We start from the raw sequence: 20325 nt of genomic DNA, 5'->3' as shown, positions 1-20325 counted from the left end.
GAGCACCCCATTGTTTAGCCCTGTATGAGCCTTAGGGCTGAGATCTGCCTCTGGGATGCCTGTATCTGCCTCTTTGTGGTCTGTCTGATACTGGAAAGGACCAATTTTTAGAAGGCCAGTTCCTGCTAAACCTGGGTGGCTGTACCTGTAAGAAATCCTTAACTGTCTGCATGGATTTTGCTTTATCCTCCATTTTTTTCAACACCTCTTCTGCTTTAGTACCAAAGTACCATGCTGTAATGGTGCATCTAATAATTTTACTTTAACATGATCAGGCAGATTCTGTTCCTTTAACCAAGCATGCCTTCTAATAACGGAACCTGTAACAGCGGCCCTGCAAAAGGCCTCCAGTGAATCATAACCACATTGCAAAGTATGCTTTCCCACTTGTTCAGCTGCATGCAATAAATCCTGCAATTCCTTGTTCTCTGAACATTCAGTATTTGTCAACAATTTTTGTTTAAGCAGTGACATTAAATTGTCAGTTTCATATGCTTAAATATCAGCAATATTTAAAGCCCTTACAGCCAGGGTAGCAGAAGTGTAGACTCCGACGCCATTACATCAGTTTTTCTTGCCCTGTCAGGAGCCCCCAAGGGAGAGCTAGGTTACGGTGGAAGACCACCAATAGAAAGTAATACCAAAAAATCCTTGTAAGGATAGAGAGAAAAGTACAGTTTTGTACCTACCATAAATGTAGATGTTCGAGGATCCACATTGCTGCAGTCATAACTTATGGGTAGTCCGCTGTCCTCGGTCGGCCCGAATACCAAAGTATAAGGCTGACGTCGGTCATGGGCGCTCAGATCTGATGTCAGAGCGTCAAGGAATTAAAGCGCATGACCGACGTCATTTCCTCAGTCTTTTCTTGCCCCAGATGTCAGAAGGCCCTAAAAATAAAGGCCACAGCCAAAAATAGAATAACTCCCTAAAACCATGTACAAAAAACAGCTACAACCCAAAACATGCCACCACTCCAAACTACAGAGGGGAAGGAGGGAGGGTAAATTGGACTGCAGCAATGTGGATCCTCGAACATCTACATTTATGGTAGGTACAAAACTGTAGTATGTTCTTCATCTCACATTGCTGCAGTCATAACTTATGGGTAGAATCCCAAAGCAGAGGTAAAGGGAGGCTGGCAAAATCATAAAGCATTGGGGGCTGCCAAAATGCCTTGTAAGATTGCAGTGGCAAATCCAGCCCTAGATTTGGAATAAAGAGGAAGATGGTAATGTTTAGAAAACATGTGCACTGAACTCCAAGTAGCTGCTTCCAAAATATCTTTAGTAGCTACTCCCCTTAAAAAAGCAGTAGAAGTGGCAGTAGCCCTAGTGGAGTGATGCCTGATTCCAGCTGGAATCTCCTTACCATGATGAGAATAACAAAAAGCAATACAAAGGCCAATCCACTTAGAAATAGTTTGTTTTGAAACAGGTTTCCCCTGAGAACCCAAAGCAAAAGAAACAAACAACTGCTGAGACTGTCTGAACCCTTTAGTCTTGCTCAAATAATAACGCAACTGCCTGTGAATATCCAAAGTGTGCAAAATTTTTTCCCCTTTATTTTGGGGATCTGCATAAAAAGTAGGCAAATGAATAGATTGGTTCAAGGCCACATTTGAAACCACTTTAGGCATAAAAGTAGGGTTAGTACGCAGAGATACCCTGTCCTTATGAAAAATTAGGAAGGGTTCAACTGCCATTAGAGCCTGTAATTCAGAAACCCTTCTAGCAGACGTAATGGCCAACAAAAAAGCAGTCTTCCAAGACAAAAACTTTAACTCAGCCGTAGCTGCAGGTTCAAAAGGAGGTAAAGTAAGTTTTTCCAACACAAAATTGAGATCCCAAGCAGGAGTAGGAGCTTTACGCAGGGGTCTTAAGTTCTTTGCCCCTCTAAGGAACTGCTTAAACAAAGGATGAGAGAATAATGGTGGGTCACAGTCATAGTGAGCAGAAATGGCTGCAGCATGAACTTTTATAGAGGAGAAAGACAAACCCTTGTCCAATAATTCTGTAAGATATTGAAGAGAAACACTCAAATCAGGCCTGGAAACATCAAAGCTCTTTGCTTTGCTCCAAATAAAAAATCTCCTCCATTTATCAGCATAAACTTTCCTTGTACTAGGCCTCCAAAACAACATTCAAAACTTGTTGAGGAAGCTGCGACCCTCCAGGTTCTAGAACAGAATATGCCAGGCTGTTAGATGCAGGGACTGAATCCTGACATTGAAGAAATGATTGCCCTCCTGAGTCAAAAGGTGTGGAATCAAAGGCAAAGGATAAGGAGGTTCCCATACTAAACTCCTCAGCAGAGGGTACCAGTGCTGTCGAGGCCAGTCTGGAGCTATTAGAATCATGGAGGGCTTGTCTTGTCTGACCTTCAAGAGAACCTTTGGAAGAAGAGGCAGATGCGGAAAGGCATAAACGTGAAGATTGCTCCAACTGAATGATAGAGCATCCACTTTCCAAGCTGTGGGATGAAACATCTTTGTGCAAAACTTTGGCACCTGGAAATTTAGTGGAGAAGCGAACAGATCTATGTCTGGAGTCCCCCATATCATTGTCAACTGTCGAAATACATGAGGATCCAATTTCCACTCGTGGGGATCCACTATCCGTCTGCTCAAAACATCTGCTAAGGAGTTCTGTGCTCCTGGCAGAAACCTTGCTTGAAGAGTGAGTTGCAAACTGAGAGCAGTCTCCCACAAAATCATAGCTTGCCTGCAAAGAGGGTACAAATGGGTTCCCCTTGCTTGTTGATGTACCACATGACAGTTGTGTTGTCTGTTTGAATCAACACCTGCCCTGGGAGAAGTAAATCCTTGAAAGCCATCAATGCAAACTGGACTGCTAACATTTCCTTCAAGTTGATATGTAAATGTTGAAGTCTGGCAGGCCACGTGTCTTGCACCCATTTTCCATTGAGGTGTGCTCCCCAAGCCTTGTCCGAGGCATCCGTCGTTAAAATCTGACTTGCCTCTGGTCGGGTCACAGAGAGTCCCTTGTTTAGGTGACATTCCTGAGCCCACCACAAAAATTCCTTTTGAATGCAAGGTATTATTTGAATGACAGTGTCCAGATCTTGGCAGTGTTGTGTCCATACATTTTTGAGATACCATTGTAGCTTCCTCATATGCAGTTTGGCATTGGGAAGTACCAGAATACAACGTCAACATTTTGAATTTTGGAATGTCCAGATATGTGTTGAGGATAGATAAATCCAAGATTGGCCTCCAAGTGTTTCCTTTCTTTGGTACAAGAAATAGGCGAGAGTAAAATCCGAGGCCCACTTCTGACTGAGGGACCTCCTGTATAGCCCCAATTTGAAGAAGCAAAGAAATCTGTTTGTGAGCCTCTACCCTTTGCTGAGGAGGAACGTCTGGCATGCCTTTGAAAGGAGGCAATGTGTGGAAATAAAACTTGTAGCCTCGGTCTATAATGTCCAACACCCATTTGTCCTGGGTGACTAGAAACCAATTTTGCTTGAAGAGTGCCAACTTTCCTCCCAAAGGAGCTGCCAGACAGGAAGGATCTGGCAGCTGGAGATGCAGGTCATTGGGCCTGTTTACGAAAGGACTGGCCCCTGCCCTCACCTGTAGATTGGGCTGGTAAACTCCACGGCCTAGGCCTAAAAGAACTCTGAGCTCTGCCCCTACCACGCCTAGATCTAACCCTAGACTGTGAATCAGAAGAAGGGTAAGTCCAACCCTTAGCAGGCCAGTTCCTGCTAAACTTAGGGGGCTGCACCTGCAAAAAAATCTTTAACAGTCTGCATAGACTTAGCCTCGTCTTCCATTTTTTTCAAGACAGACTCCACAGGAGAACCAAACAAAACTTCAGACTGCAAAGGAGCATCTAAAATCCTAGCTTTAACATGCTCTGACAAATTCTGATCCCTAAGCCAGGTGTGCCTGCGAATAACTGAACCAGTGGCAGCCACCCTGGAAGAAGCCTGCAAAGCATCAAAACCACACTGCAAAGCATGCTTACCCACCTGATCAGAGGCATGTACCAAATCCTGTAATTCCTTACACTCTATGCCCTCTGCCAAAGCATCCACTTTAGATTTTAACTGAGTAAGGAGAAAATTCTGGTACTTCAACATATGAAACTGGCAATTCAAAGCCCTCATTGCTAGAGTGGAAGAAGTATACACTTTCTTACCCCACCTTTCCAAAGCTCTAGCATCCTTATCCAAAGGAACTGGATTCTTCACAATAGAAGCCCTGACCCCCTTAGGTCCCTGGCTAATAGTTTCTGGGTCTGCCCTAGGGCTCTTGTACAGATATTTATGAGCCTCAGGCACTCTGTAATACCTATCTGGCTTAACTGGCGCAGGAGGCAAAGAATCTGGATTAAGGGAAGCCTCAGAGAAAACGTCTTGAACAACATCCAAAACAGGAGGTATAGCCAAGGGCCTATGCTGTGGTAAAAACAAAAATTCCCTAAGCCTCTTCCTGGAATCTGAGAAATCCTGACCTTCCCATTTAAAATGCTCCCTCATGGAATGCAGGGTTTCTGAAAAAGAAAAATCCTCTGGAGGAGAAGCAGGAGTGGAATCCTCTGCGTCTGAATCAGAATAAGGTGGAAAATCCTGAATGTCTTCAGCCGAAGACTCTTGAGTAATCCGAAGCCTGTTCCAAACTTTCCATTTCTGGCTCCACCCTAGGCCTCTTATCAGGAGGGGGCATAGAACCCCTGATTAAAGTAATTAAATCTTCTGCCATTTTAAGCATGTGTTTCTTAGGCACAGAACCTGCAGAACTAGGACTGACACCTGTGGTAGGCAAACCAGGCCTGCCTTTGGAAGGTACCTTAGAGACAGAAGGAGAAGGCCTAACCACCTTAGGCAAGGAAGGGAGAACAGTAACCTGAGAGGCCCCCTCAGCCTGACCTGACTCCTGAGAGGCCACATCCTGCAAAACCAACGTCTCCCCCTGAGACTCAGTTGAAACTTCGGCCGGATCAACCGAATCCACCGTAATGTCTAAAGAACCGTCGTCCGGAACGGACGAGTCATCTTGCTTGGACTGTAAAGATTTAACTTTGCGCTTCTTCGCGGTAGCGGGCGTTGGAGGATCCGACGGCATATTGTAATTACACCGCTTACCAAAGACAAGCCTAGCACAATCTAACCTACGCTTAATGGTGCGCTTATTAAATCTAGCACAAAAGCGACACCCTACTACGTCGTGCTCAGGTCCCAAGCAAGGAATACAAAGAGAGTGGTAATCCCTATGCGGTATCTGTTTCCCACAAGAAATACAATTATTCACTTTTTCTGACATCCGGAAGTAACTGAGGCAAGAAAAAACAAAAATATTCCCCAACGGGGTACTTAGCCCAACTTGGTTTCGGTCTGAAACTCAGAATACGAAAATTTCAGAACGCCGAACGGCACTTGCAAATGCTGCTTCTGCTTCGGACCATGCGGCAAAAAAGACTGAGGAAATGACGTCGGTCATGCGCTTTAATTCCTTGACGCTCTGACGTCAGATCTGAGCGCCCATGACCGAAGTCAGCCTTATACTTTGGTATTCGGGCCGACCGAGGAGAGCGGACTACCCATAAGTTATGACTGCAGCAATGTGAGATGAAGAACATCAAGGGGGATGGAGAGAGGGAAACCAGGACTGCAACAGTGAATACACTCGAACATCTACATTTATGGTAAGTGTACACAACTGTACTATGTTCTTCGTGTTTCACTGTTGCAGTCATCACATTTAGGTTGATTCCCAAAGCTGAAGAAGAGGGTGGAGGCAGTCAAGAAGACTGGGGGCTGGCTAGGATGCCCTGCAAGACTGATGTGGCAAAGCCTGCCCTGGATTTGCAGAAGATAGGCAGGTGGTAATGTTTGGTGAAGGTATGAACAGATGTCCATGTTGCAACCTCCAGGATGTCCCTGATGGGGACCCCTCTGGGGAAAGCTGCAGAGGTGGTGGTTGCTCTGGAGAATGTGTCCTGACCCCCTGGGGGAGGTTTCCCGTGCTGCTTGTAGTAGAAATGTATGCAGTGTGCTATCCATTTGGAAATGGTTTATTTGGATATGGCCTTGCCCTCTGCTCCCTGCAGCAAAGCTGACTAGCAATTGATCAGTCTTTCTAAATGATTTAGTCCTGTCTACGTAGAATCTCAGAGGTCTGTGCACATCTAGAGAGTTAACAATTGATCAGTCTTTCTAAATGATTTAGTCCTGTCTAGGTAGAATCTGAGAGGTCTGTGCACATCTAGAGAGTGCATAATCCTTTCCCCCTTGTTCTGTGGGTTAGGGGGAAAGGTAGGCAAATGAATAGATTGGTTGAGAGCCACACTGGACGCCACTTTTGGCATGAAGGATGGGTTAGTCCTGAGGGAGACCCTGTCAGCATGGAAAATGATGAAGGGCTCTACAACCATTAGTGCTTGTAGCTTGGATACTCTTCTAGTTGAAGTAATGGCCAGAAGCAAGGCTGTCTTCCAAAGGAGGAACTTTAACTATGCTGACGCTGCTGGTTCAAAGGGGGGCAGGGTGAGCTTTTCCAAAACAAAGTTAAGGTCCCAAGCTGGTGTAGGTGCTCTTCTGGGTGGCCTCAAGTTTTTAGCCCCTCTTAGGAACTGTTTGGTGAGAGGGTGGGAGAAAAGAGGTGGCTCTGTGCTGAAATTATCAGAGATGACAGAGGCATGAATTTTAATGGAAGAGAAGGATAGACCCCTGTGTAGTAGGTCAGCCAGGTAATACAGGATGAGAGGTAGGGAGGGCTGTGCAGTTCCGGCTCCCTTAGCCTGGTTCCAGGTGCAAAACCTTTTCCACTTGTCAGCATAAGACTTTCTAGTGCTAGGTCATCTGGCCTCACGTACATCATCTAGAACTTGTTTGCTAAGATTGGCAGCTTGTGCAGTGGTCAGGAAATAAGCCAGGCTGCCAGATTGAGGGTCTGCAGTTGGGGATGCATGACTTCTCCATTCCTCTGGGTCAAAAGTGTTGGGATCTGAGGGAGATGCCATGGTGGCAGTGGTGACAGGCTGTGCAGCAGAGGGTAACAGTACTGGCAAGGCCAGTCTGGGGCAGGATAGTCCTTGGTTTTTCCTCCCTTATTTTGAGCAGTACCATTGTAATGAGCAGTAGAGGAGGGAATGCATAGACTGAGAGGATGATCCACTTTCCAGGCCTTGCTGTGAGGTTCCCTGGTGAAGAATTTGCTGAGCTGATGGTTGGAGTAGGAAGCAGAGAGGTCGACCTTCGAGGTGCCCCATTTCTGGGTTACAAGGGTGAAGGTTCTTTGGTCTAGCTGCCATTCATGTGGGTCTGGAAGATTTCTGCTTAAGTTGTCTGCCAGAGAGTTTAGAGAGCCTGGCAGTAATTGTGCTAACAGGTGTAGTTGCATGGCTGAGGCCATGTGCCAAAGGGTCATGGCAAGCCTGCACAGAGGGTACGAGTGAGTCTCTCCCTGCTTGTTGCTATACCACATCACAGTGGTGTTTGTCTGTTTTGATCAGTAGAGGCCCCGGGGAGAGTAGGGGTCTGAAGGCTGTCAAAGCTTGCTGAACAGCTAACATCTCTTTTTTTGGTTGATGTGCAAATGTATTTAGTTTGGGTTGCCATCTGCCATCCAGGTGTGCACTCCAGGCAGAGCCTGATGCGTCTGTGGTGAGGGTCTGGGCAGCATGGGGTTGTGAGAAGGGAAGTCCCTTGTTGTGGTAGCATGCTGCTGCCCACCAAAGAAAACCTTTCCTTAAACAAAGTATCATTGGTATAAGAGTTTCCAGGTCTTGGGAGTGTTGACACCAAAGGCTTTTTAGGTACCACTGTAGTTTCCTCATAAGCAATATGACATATGTAATGAGTAGATTGCAAGAAGCTATGAACCCCAGAGCTTGCAGGATTTTCCTTGCGGATAACTGGGGTCTGGTGGCTAGTTGAGAGAAATAGGTTGTCAGGTAGGTTTGTTTTTTCTGGGGTAAGGAATGCCATCTGGGATGCCGTGTCCAGCCTTGCTCCCAGCAATACAATCTTTTGCTTGGGTACTAGTTTGGATTTCTTTTCATTGACAGTATACCCCAGGGAGGTCAGTAGGTCCTTTACAAAGGTCAGGTGCTTTAGAAGCTTTTCCTGTCTGCCTGAAATCAGGCAGTCGTCTAAGTATGGGTAAATTTAAATATTTCTGTGTCTGCAAAAAGCAATGGCAGGAGCCAGGCATTTTGTGAAAACTCTAGGATCAGTGGATAAGCCAAAGGGAAGCACAAAAAACTGAAAGTGCATAGATCCTGCCCTGAAACGTAGATATTTTCTGCAAGATTCAATGACTGGGATGTGTAGATAGGCCGCTTTTAGGTCTAGGGTGGCTAACCAAGCACCCTTGGAAAGCATAGGAAGAAGCTGCTGGAGTGTGAGCATTTTGATTTTTGGTATCACCAGAAAGGTGTTTAGAATGGATAGATCGAGGCTTGGGCACCAGGTGCCCTCTTTTCTGGGTACAAGGAAGAGTCTGGAATAGAAACCTTGGCCTATCTGGTCTGCAGGAATATGCTGTATTGCCCTCATGGACAGCAGGGAAAGGACTTGCTTTTTGGCCTCTGCCCACTGGTTTGGAGGAAGATCTGGGAACCCTTACTAACGCAGTTTTGACAAATGTATCTGGATAATTTTACATTCACAGAAACTACCTTTCGCTACCCAAAGTGTTCCCACACTATACTACCATGTGAAAAGGAAGTGGCCCCAGTCACTGTCAGAGCTTTTTTCCTGCTTACATAATTTGCCTTCAGCCTACTGAATAGCTGTTGCTGTGGCTGCCCCTCTCTTTTTAAAAAACTTTTCATCATATTCTTCCTCTGTTACCTCAGAGATGGTGCTGATAATGCATTCACACAAATATATACAAATGCGACACAGAAGACACACCAGACAAGAATCAAACCAGGGTATGAGAAAACCCTCTAGCTTGTCCAGTCAGGTAGCACACAGCACTTTAAGTTTTGCAACTTTGCTTTAAAATAGATCCAAAATACTCCCCTAATCTGTTTAAGCTACCATATCAACAGGTAACTCCAAGCACTGGTTTTCAGTGAGTCTCTCCTTTTTCCCCTCTCAATATCTTCTCAAAACTGAAAAAATATATATTACATATATATACATTTTTTTGACACACACACACACGCACACATGTACCACTTAACACGACTTAATGTAGTCCCCATCTTATGCATTTTCTCGCATTATAGCTCTGCAGTCTTTACGAACAGTTCTATCTATACAAATCATTCATACCGATTCTGAACAATACATTAACAAATATAATTTTCTCAAAAATTAGTCTAGACTATAAATTATAGAAATAATTGTAAACAATGCCCTGTAAATGCTCTAAATTCTAAAACTGTTCAGATCTGTGCTTTCCAAAGTGAATTTATCAATGCAACAACCCTCATGGTACTATCATTACTAAAAAGAAGTTATGTCTTACCATAACGTTCCATCTGAGTTGTTGATCTTCTTCCATTCATCACTGATGGGTACGGTTTCGAACCCTCAGAACAAAGTCGGCCAAATACCAAGCTAGCGTACACCAAACTCTCAAGCCACGCTACTACCCACAATGCCCTTCATCTCATACCTCAGATCGAGTTTGCAGAACATATAGTACAAACATATATTAGAAACAGAAGTAAAGGCAGAGGCCATCTCTGCACAAAAACCCTAACACACCAAAATGACCCGAAGATCCGCCAGGAACCTTTGGTGGGGGAAGGTGGGAGGGTGTGATGAATGGAATATGATCAACAACTCAGATGGAACGTTATGGTAAGACATAACTTCTTTATCTTAAGTTGTTAATCTTCTTCCATTCCTCACTGATGGGACCGAGTCCCTAGCTACTACAGAATCTGGGAGGCCCTCATGGAAGAACATTTCGGAGTACCATAGAGCCAAAGGCAGCTCTTCCCCTGGAGATCAGATCCAATTTGTAATGCTTGATAAAGGTATGGAGTTTAGCCCAAGTGGCAGCTGCACAAATATCATCCATGGAAGCCCTAGCATGAAAGGCGACAGAAGCGGCCACAGCTCTAGTGGAATGAGGTTTAATGCGGCCAGGAGATGATTCCTCCTCCAGAGAATAAACAAAGGAGATGCAATCCCTAAGCCATTTAGACAAGGTAACCTTAGACACTGCCGATCCCATTCTAGAGCCTGCAAAGGCAACAAAAAGCAGATCTGACTTACGAAATGACTTTGTCCTGTCCAAATAAAAATGTAACCAACTGTGGACATCCAAGGAATGGAGACAGTATTCCCCTTTGTTGGTATAATTAAGGAAAAACACGGGCAACTCAATGGGCTGATTAAAAGAGAATTCCGAAACCACCTTGGGTAAGAAAGTGGGATTGGTGCGAAGTGATACTCTGTCCTCATGGAAAATCAAATAAGGACTCTTAATGCATAATGCTTGCAGCTCTGATACACGTCTGGCTGAAGTAACCGCCACCAGAAACAAGGTTTTCCAGGACAGAAATTTCACATCACAGGTTGCAGCCGGCTCGAAGGGAGGTAGAGCCAAAGTTTGAAGCACCCTAGACAGATTCCATGATTTCACAGGTTGCCTAATGGGAGGGACAATCAAGAATCATTGGAATAGGGACAGTAAAGGGGTCTAAGCCCCTGTCTTTGGCCCAGATGGAAAAACGCTTCCATTTACTACTGTAGATTTTTCTGGTAGAAGGTTTGTGTGCTGCTACCAGAATAGCTTTCACTGGTGACGAGATACCGGGAAGTCCTTGCTATCAGCGGAACTGGATCAACCAAGCCGTGAGCTTGAGGTCGACCAGGTTTGGGGATTGTAATCCCGCAGGATGAGAAATTAGATTTGGAATGGGATCCAAGATCCAAGGAGGAACTACACTGTGAGACCGCAGGTAAGGGAACCAGATCTGGCGAGGCCAGAATGGGGCTATGAGGATTATCTTGCACCCCAACTGATGGGCTTTCTGCAGGAACTTCGTCATGAGCGGAAGTGGGGGATAAGCATAAAGGAGACCGGGGGGCCAAGCATGAACCAAGGCGTCTCTGGGGGAATTAGAGCGAAAAATTCGCTGCACTTTGTGTTTGACGGAGAAGCAAAAAGATTGCAGCAAGGTAGACCCCATTTGAGGAAGATTTGTTTCGCTACTAATGGGTTTAGAGACCACTCGTACGGTGTGAGGATCAAGCGACTTAGCTTGTCCGCTAGGATGTTGGTCCGGCCCGAAATGTGCATTGCTACCAGAAAGTGGTTGGTGGAGATCACCCATTCCCAAACTCTCATAGCCTCTCGGCAAAGGGGATAAGATCTGGTTCCTCCGTGTTTGTTGATGTACCAGACTACAGCCATGTTTGTCTGAATTGCAATAGTTCCCGGAGGAAGAAGGTCTTGTAGGGCATGCAATGCCAGAAGCACCGCCCTCATCTCCAGAACATTGATATGCAGAATGGTCTCTGATGGAGTCCACGTGCCTTGGACGGTTCTGCCCACAGCATGCCCCCCCCACCCGAGATGAGAAGCGTCCGTGGTCAATGTGACATGGGGCTGAGGCATGACAAACAGGCTCCCTTCTCGCAGCTCCTGAGACTGCAGCCACCAGAGAAGGGAGTCCTTGCAAACCCTGCTCAAGGGAATTGGGGTGTTCAAGGGGTGCAGTAAAAGTGACCATTGAACCTGAAGAGTCCACTGAAGAATTCTCATGCGCAGTCGCGCAAAGGGTGACAGACTGATGGCTGCCGTCATGGAGCCCAAAGCTCTCAGGACTAATTCCACAGGTGGGGCTGGGGACTGGAGAATTGCCAAAACATGAAGAGATAAACTGCGTAACCTGTCTGTTCTTAGAAAGGCCTTGGAGTGGCATGTATCTATCTTGGCCCCTATAAATTCCAGAATCTGCACAGGATGAAGGAATGATTTTTGAAGGTTTACAGTAATACCCAGACGCTGAGTAAGAGCCAGGGTATAATCCCTGGCAGAGCAGAGCTGATGCCTGGTGGGGGCGGTGAGGAGCCAGTCGTCCAGGTACGGAAAGACCCGAATGCCCTGAAGTCTTAGGTGGGCTGCGACCACTGCCATGACCTTGGGTGAACACCCTGGGGGCTGAGGTGAGGCTGAACGGAAGAGCCCTGAACTGATAGTGACTGGCTCCCAGCCGAAAGCGGAGGAACCTCCTGGATCGTCTGTCCATTAGAATGTGGTAGTAGGCATTCTTGAGGTCTATGGAGCACATCCAGTCGTTCTCCCATAGGAAGGGGAGAATAGATTGCAGAGTGACCATCTGGAATTTCTCTTTGGGAATGAACAGGTTTAGAGAAGAGAGGTCTAGGATAGGCCTCAGTTCCCCCGTCTTTTTTAGCACTAAAAAGAACCTGGAGTAATTTCACAATCCAGACTGGCCTGGGGGGACGTGCTGGATGGCTCTTTTTTCTAATAGCTTTGAAATTTCTGAAGCTGCCCCCTCCCTTTGATCGGGTAGGACATCAGGGAGGCATTTCATAGGAGGGGAAGACTCAGAAAGGGAATGGAATAACCTCTGGATATAATTCGGAGCACCCACCGGTCTGTAGCAATGGACTCCCAAGTTTGGAGGTGCTCCGACAGACGTCCCCCGACTGCCTCCAGAGAGGGACAGTTGGGTAAGCCCTCAGGGCTGTTGCGCGGGCCTCTCCGAGAAAGGTTCTCAAGATCCAAGATTCCTCGGCCCCCCTCTGCCTCTGGGCAGGTGTCCACTTTGTCGTCCTCTGCCTCTGAAGGACGAGGGGTCCGAAGCGGGACGGGACTGCTGCAATTTCCGGAACCACATCTTCTTTTGTCCCCTCCGATTCCTCGAGAAGGACCATTGTGGATTAGAGAAGCGGATCCCGATGGCAGACAGCGTCTTCCCGTCTTTCTCGCTTTGGACCAGCGTGTCGCGGACAGTCTTGCCAAAAAGCGTAGAACCGGCAAAGAGCGCGTTCGCGAAGGACGCCTTGAAGGGTTCCGCAAAATTGCAAAGGTGGAGCCAGGCATGGCGCCGCAGAGCGATGCCTGCTCCTCTGGCTCTAGCCGCTCCCTCCGTGGCATGGGAGAGTAGCCACATAGATGCGTTAGTAACAGATTTCAGAGTGGCCATGCAAGTCGAGAAGGTGCGTTTGTCCTCGGCCACCATGGACTCCGGGGGGGGCTCCAGCGTATTCCTTAATCAAGTCTCATTGGGAGTCTGATGACATGTGACATATAGTTCAGTGCCCTTACAGAGAAGGTAGCTGAAGCAAACATCCGCTTTCCAATGCGGTCCAACGTCCGAGATTCCTTATCTGGAGGGTGGACCAAGGACCTCTCCTGCGCTAGTCCCTTCTTGGTGGCAGCCGCCACCACCATGGCATCCACTGGAGAACCTTTAGACCATGCCAGCCTATCAGAAGGGGGACTAAGTATCTTGTCTGGCCTTCTGGGAATTGGCTCCACGGTGTCCGGTTCCTTCCAAGCCCTGGTGGTAATTAAGTCTACCAGGTGGTCAGCCGGGGGGGGACACCCAAGAAGTAGACGGGCCTGCATCAAACGCATCCAGGAACACAGACTCATCCGAGGAAGGTTTTTGGGCAGATCACCCTCCTCTGATTCGCAACATCTCCATGATGTCTCCAAAGGAGACATACTCAGGGGGTGACCTTGGGGAACCTTCCCCTTCCTCCAAGTCTGTGTCCACTGTGAGGGACTCAGGGGAGTCAGGTGCCTCCTTTTGCACTTCCGTTTGTGAGGAACCTCCTCGGTGGGGCTATCCGAGGAGGGCTCACCCTGGTGTCTTGTTCCTCTAAGGGAACCAACTGGAGCACCGATGCAGGCTGTCCCTGTGGCCGGATGACGGAGGACAGGCCCAAATGCGCAGGGGTGATGGATGGATCCGCAGCCCGGACCGGGGATCTGGAAGTCCTCGAAAGCACCCTCTCCACTACATCAAATGCCGAGGGCGAACCACTCTCCCCTGGCTCCGAGAGCAGCACCCTTGGCTCCGATGCAGGGATCGGCGTTGGAGCTGAAGTGGTTGGACCCGAGAGGGAAGTGTACTCTGACCTAAATGGCTCCAAAGACACAGTTCCCCCCACGGATCCGACGCTCGGCTCTCGGCCCCAAGAGCTAGTATCCGACATGCTCAAGGGCATAGTCGACGTTGAAGTAATCAAGAGTGCATGCGCCGACGGCTCCCCTTGTCCGAAACAGCACGGATCCGAAGACTCCGAAACCCTAAACCGGGTAGGAGAAGGAGCAATCGGGGTAAAGAAAGGGGCCTAGCTCCCCCTGGAGGGGGGGAAGCTGGAGCACCCCCATCTGCATTTGAGCCTGCAGGAAACGACGCATCATCCGGTCCAAATCAGCATCGGTCAAGCTTCTGGTGGATCTGGAGGAGGTCGTAGAGGTGGGCCTGGAGGGCCGCCTTGAGGGAGACAGGTACTCCTCTTCCGGCTCCGGGGAAAAGCAAGGAGAACGGAGCCCAGAATGAGGAGAACCAGAGGCCCTCTTAGCGGGACTAGCTACCTTCGCTGGCGGGGCTGAGGGATGAGACTCAGCCCGCTTTTTATGCCTGTGTCGGTCCTTATCTCTCCTCTTCTCTTTAGAAGAGGAAGAAGAGTCCCCCTCACCCTCAGAAGCAGAGGGAGTTTGAGTCCCCAACAAGGGAGGGGGATTGGAAGGCACGGAAGCCACAGCCGCGACCGGTGCCTTAGAGGGAGAGGAGGAAGAAGAATCCGGGGGCAACAATCCCACCAGGATTAGCTTGTTCCTCCTATACCTGATAGCCCGGGGTTTGAAAGCCACACAAACCTGGCAGCTGGTGGATAAATGGGCCACCCTCAGGCAAATAACGCACTGAGTGTGGCCATCGGCTGGGGACAGCTTATGACCACACTCAGTGCATTTAGAAAAAATGGCTTTAGGCCCTTCAGCCATCACACCACACACTCACGCACTAGGGGAGGGAATTGAAAACAAATTTGAAGTAAATTTACCACAAAAAAATTACACTAAATATACTAATCGATAAAGGGGGCTAAACAATACACACACAACAAAAAAATTTAGAAAAAACAATTTTAAAAGGTTTTTATAAAACTGGAAATTTTTCACCCACGCCCAAGAGCTCGTCTCTAGAAGCTGCTATAAGCCGCAGCAAACTAGATCCGAGGATGGGGGATGTGTAGCAGGGGATTATGGGTAAAGGGTGGAGCTAGGAGCTCGGATCTTTTAGCTAGGTAAAGCTGTCGGCTCGGATCCGAGGACGGATCCGATACCCACAGGTTGCAGACCAAATGAAGTTAACTACTTCAGATCGAAAAATCCACTTCAAGAAGGTCTTACACAGACGAGAAGATATAATAGGAATTCTGTCTGAACCATCATGGAAACTGGAGAATGGCAGCTAGATGCACCCGAATCATGGATGCAGAAGTCCCGTTAAGGAAAAGATCGGTCAGGTATTGAAGAACCGTAGCTACTGGAACAGAGACAGCTCTTGTGCCCACAAGGAAAAATATTTCCACTTGTCTTTATTAAAATTTCTGGTAGAAGAGAGTGATTTAAGCCTGGCTACTAACGGAAGTGGAGCAACCAAGCTGCCAGTATGACTGTGGTCAGATTTGGAGATGACAACCCTTGGGGGTGAGAAATGAGATCCTGACGGAAGTCCAGGATCGAAGGAGGTCGGAGCAGGTGTGGCTGAAGGAAGGGGAACCAAACCTGTCGAGGCCAGAACGGAGCAATGAGAATCATTCTGCTTCTCAACAGAGTAGCTTTCCTTAAGACCAAGGGTATCAAGGGGATGGGAGGAAAAGCGTACAGGAGACCTGTGGGCTAATCGTGAGTCAGAGCATCTCTCGGGGACTCCCCGTGTGGAGGAAAGAGGGCAAAGTAGCTGCTGCACTTCGTATTGGAGGGGGAGGCAAACAGATTGCAGCAAGGCCGGCCCCAGTGGCTGAAAATTTCCTCTGCCACTCTCGGGTTGAGAGACCACTCGTGAGGAAGCAGGATGCATCTGCTCAGCCTGTCCGCAATCATGTTGGAACTCTCCGGGATGTGTGTAGCAATCAGGAAAGGGTTGGAAGCTATCACCCACTGCCAAATTCTCATAGCTTCGCGGCAAAGGGGTTAAGATCTGGTCCCTCTCTGCTTGTTGATGTACCGGACCACAGACATGTTGGACTGGATAGCAATTGGTCTGAGAGGAAGAAGAGAATGGAGAGCTTGTTAACACCAGTAACACAGCTCTGAGCTCTAGAACATTGATATGCAAGTCGATTTCTAGAGGAGACCACGTGCCTTGAACAGATTTTCCCTGAAAGTGGCCCCCCCACCCTATTAGGGAAGCATGCATAGTCACCGTGGTGTTGGGCTGAAGAGGTTGAAAGGGGCGACACTGAAGACTTTTGTCCATCCTCATCCACCAGAGGAAATCCTGTTTGCAGAGATCGGTGATGAGGATTAGTGCGTTCAAGGGATGATGACTGTGTATCCATTGAGTTTGAAGAAGCCACTGTAACAGGCGCATATGAAGTCTGGCCAACGGAACAATGGGAATGGCTGCCGCCATGGAACCCAGAGCCTGCAGAACTTCCCTTGCAGGCACCTTCCTGCGGTCGAGTATCACTTGCACTTGTGTTCTCAGTCTTAAGAGCCTGTGATAAGGAAGAGATATTAGGCTGAGCTGAGTGTTGAACATGGCCCCTATGAATTCCAGTCTCTGTGAGGGCTGAAGGTTTGATTTTTCCCAACTGATAGTAATGTCCAGACACTTCACCAGAGACACAGTGTAGCAAAGGGCCCTGGTCAGTAGACGCTCGGTGGGGGCGGAGAGGAGCCCAATGTCCAGATAAGGAAACAACTGGAATCCGTGAAGTCTCAAATGAGCTGTCACCACTGCTAGACATTTTGTGAACACTCTGGGGGCCGTCGAGAGACCGAAAGGCAGGGCTCTGAATTGAAAATGATTGGCTCCCAGCCGGAAGCGCAGAAGTATCCAGGAGCATTTGTCCATTTTGATGTGGTAATACGCATCCCAGAGATCTACAGAGCACATCCACACACTCTCCCAAAGGAATGGATTGAATAGTGACCATGCGGAACTTGGTCTGTATGACTGACTCATTCAAACGACTGAGATCCAGGATGGGCCTCCAGTTCCCGTTCATTTTTGGCACCAAAAAGAGTCTGGAGTAGAACCCTAATCCGCATTGATCTGGGGAGACCTGTTGGATGACTCGCTTTAGGAGAAGCTTCTTGATTTCGGAAGCTGCCTCCTCCCTTTGACTGGGTGGTACGCTGGGAAGGGAGAATTGAAATCTGGGAAAGGATTTGAGGGGAATGTGATAGCCTCTGGTGATAATTCTCTGCACCCATAGATCGTCGGTAATGGAGGACCAGGCTGTTTAATGCAGAGAGAAACGCGCACCAACTGCTTCCAGAGGAAAGCAATCAGGCGCTTCAGGAGTGCTGATAGGGTCTACCTGAGAAAGAATCTCTGGAGCCCTGATTGCGGTAACCCCTTATCCCCCTAAAGGGGCGTCTTCTACCATCGGACCACCCCCTGCCTCTGGAGGAGTCCTCGCCACGTGCGTCACGAAAGAAACCTTGCGCCTTCTTGTGCCACAACTTTCCACTCCTCTGGTTCCTGGAGACGAAACACTGAGGTTTGGAGAAGTGCATGCCCATGGCAGACAAGGTCTTTCCGTCCTGCTCGCAGCGGGCCAAAGAATCCTTGACCTTAGAACCAGAGAGCGCGGAGGACTCAATAGGAGCATTCAAATAGGAAGACTTGAAGGAATCCGGTAGGTCAGAAATGCGCATCCAGGCATGATGCCGGACAACCACACCAGCACCTGCTGCTCTAGCTGCTCCTTTGGTTGCGTGGGAGAGTAACCTCATGGAGGAATTCAAAATCACTTCAAGGGTGGCAAGTGGGGAAGCCACTTTGTCACGTGCTCCATCCGACACTTGACCCACGAGGCTACCAGAGAGTTCGGAAATAAGGTCTCTCTGGAGTCTCGTAAAGTGTGCTAGGAAATTCAGGGAACGCACTGTAACGGTCGCTGCAGCAAAAACTCGCTTCCCTAATCTGTCCACTGCCCGGGACTCCCTGTTGAGCAGATGAACAGCAGGACTCTCTTCCGCCAGGTCCTTTTTTGTGGCCACCACCAACACCACAGCGTCTACTGGCAAGCCTTTCGACCAATGGGGTTGATCCTCTAGAGGAGAAAGTACCTTGTCTGATCTCCTGGGGATAGCTTCTACTGAATCCGGACTCTTCCACAGTCTCTGCATGATGAATTTGACCAACTCATCTGCAGGAGGGGTCACCCAGGAAGTAGTGGGCTGGGAGCAGAAAGCTTGTAGGAATACGGATTCCTCTGGGGAAGTGGTGGAAGATTTCCAGTCACCCCACTGACACAAAATCTCCAAGATATCCCCAAAGGAAACATAGTTAGGGGGTGAACTAGGGGAACCTTCCCCATCATCATAATCCATACCCTCAGTAAGGGACTCTTCAGGTGAGTCCATGTGCTTTCTTTTGTACACCCTCTTCCGTGGGGGCTCTTCAGTGGAGGATGTCCAAAGAGGCTTCGGAAAGGGGGGTGCTTTGGATCAGTGGTCCCCTGCTGAGGGCTGGCGATGGCTGAGTTAGGGGGAAATCAAAGGCAGCGCTGAAGGAGGGGGATTGCTAGCTGACAGCACCCCTTCCATAATCCAGAAGATGGGCCCACCCGAAGAGGGATGGGAGCCCGAAACCGAAGATGACTGAATCGGAACTGGGGTCACACCCCGCTCCGAATGGCCCACCTCTGAGACTGGAGTTTGAGAAGGGTTTGGTGCGGATATAACTCTCGGATCCGACATGGGAACCGAAAGGACCGTTGGGGCCAGGACTGAGTATTCCACCCCCAAAGGAAGGGGTTGAGTAAGGTGGGATGCTGTTGGAACTGACACCCACCAGAGCTTAGACGCTTCAGGCATCATAGTAGTTGGTGCCGAAGGAAGGGGTCCTGTTGAAAGCAACGGGCAAGGGGGCCTTGAAACTGAAGGATCCCCAGCAGGAAAATACAAAGGAGTCGAAGGAGGAAAAATCCAAACACCCAGAGCGGAACAGGGTCTGGAGATTCCTCTTGCAGTCAGTACCTGATCAATGAGATGAACAATGTCTATTTCGGAAACGCAGCTGGCAGACCTAACCAATATCCCGGAAGGGGATTCAGGCCAGTCCAGAAAGGGACTGTAGGCTTGTCGGGCAAACGGGTCCACAGAAGATGAATACCTGGTCCGTGGTAAGGAACTCAACGGAGCCAAGGAATCTGATTTGAATTGTGTAAACGGTAAGGTCGGCAGCGAAAGTCACAATCAGAGTAGTAGTCAAAATAGGATCAGAGGTCGGAGCTGGTGTCTGTAAAGGTCTAGAACTAGACTGGTCAGAACCGTAGTAATCAGCGGTTCAGTAGTCGTCGGTGCCGAGCCCAGAACAGACCATTCAGACTTCCCAGAAACTGTGCTCGGTGCCGAAATCGGTAGCACCGAGGCAGCGAGCCTTTGCTCAGAGGAAGATCTACAGGCCTTAGATCGATGGGTCTTGCCCCTGTCACCGGCGGGTGAAGAGGGGTCTGAGCAGGGATGCTTCTTGTCCTTGAATGGAGGGGTTGAGACCTCCACAGAAATAGCCTCTGAGAAAGGAGAGGAAAGCAATCCTTTCAGAATCAATTTGTTGCGCCATTCATTTAATGTCCGTTGACTAAAACTCGCACAAGTATGACATGGGGGAGTTGCAGAAAGGTGCGAAACGCCCAAGCAATAAACGCATTTAAAATGCAAGTCACGGTTCAGTAATTTACCACTGCACGATGTGCAGTGTTTAAAACCTGAAGTACCCTTTTTCTCTGACATACTACCACTCACTCAGACAAAAGGAGAGAAAGGCAAGAAAACCAGCAATGGTATGAAGAATTACCACGAGGGAGGTAAAAAGTAAGGAAAGGCAAGAAAATACCAACAGTGGTAAAAAAAGGGAATACCTGTGGGTAGAGCTAGACTATGAGAAAGACACTAGTAGAAAAATTAGTGGAGAAATACACACTTAATACAAGTAAAAAATACTTAGCTGGAAAGCTCGGTGAAAACGCTGCTATATGGCTGCACGGCAAATGAGATCTGGGGTATGAGTTGAAGGGCACTGTAGGTAGTAGCATGGCTCGAGAGTTTGGTGTACGCTAGCTTGGTATTTGGCCGACTCGGTTAGGAGGGTTCAGAACCGTACCCATCAGTGAGGAATGGAAAAAGATTAACAACTTCAGATATTACTGTTATTATTTGTG

At 48.3% G+C, this 20325-nt stretch overlaps 1 protein-coding gene across 2 annotated transcripts in view; it reads right to left on the bottom strand.

Moving 5' to 3' along the window:
- TM9SF1 (transmembrane 9 superfamily member 1) overlaps positions 1-20325 on the bottom strand; it is a 320432-nt gene that overhangs the window by 171242 nt on the left and 128865 nt on the right. The gene's annotated exons all lie outside the window — the stretch shown is intronic.

Source organism: Protopterus annectens, chromosome 16.part0 (genome assembly GCF_019279795.1).
Source record: "Protopterus annectens isolate FY-2018-M chromosome 16.part0, PAN1.0, whole genome shotgun sequence".
Taxonomy (NCBI): domain Eukaryota; kingdom Metazoa; phylum Chordata; order Ceratodontiformes; family Protopteridae; genus Protopterus; species Protopterus annectens.
The sequence above is the reverse complement of the archived record's forward strand: the minus strand, read 5'-3'. Positions and strand labels throughout refer to the sequence as shown.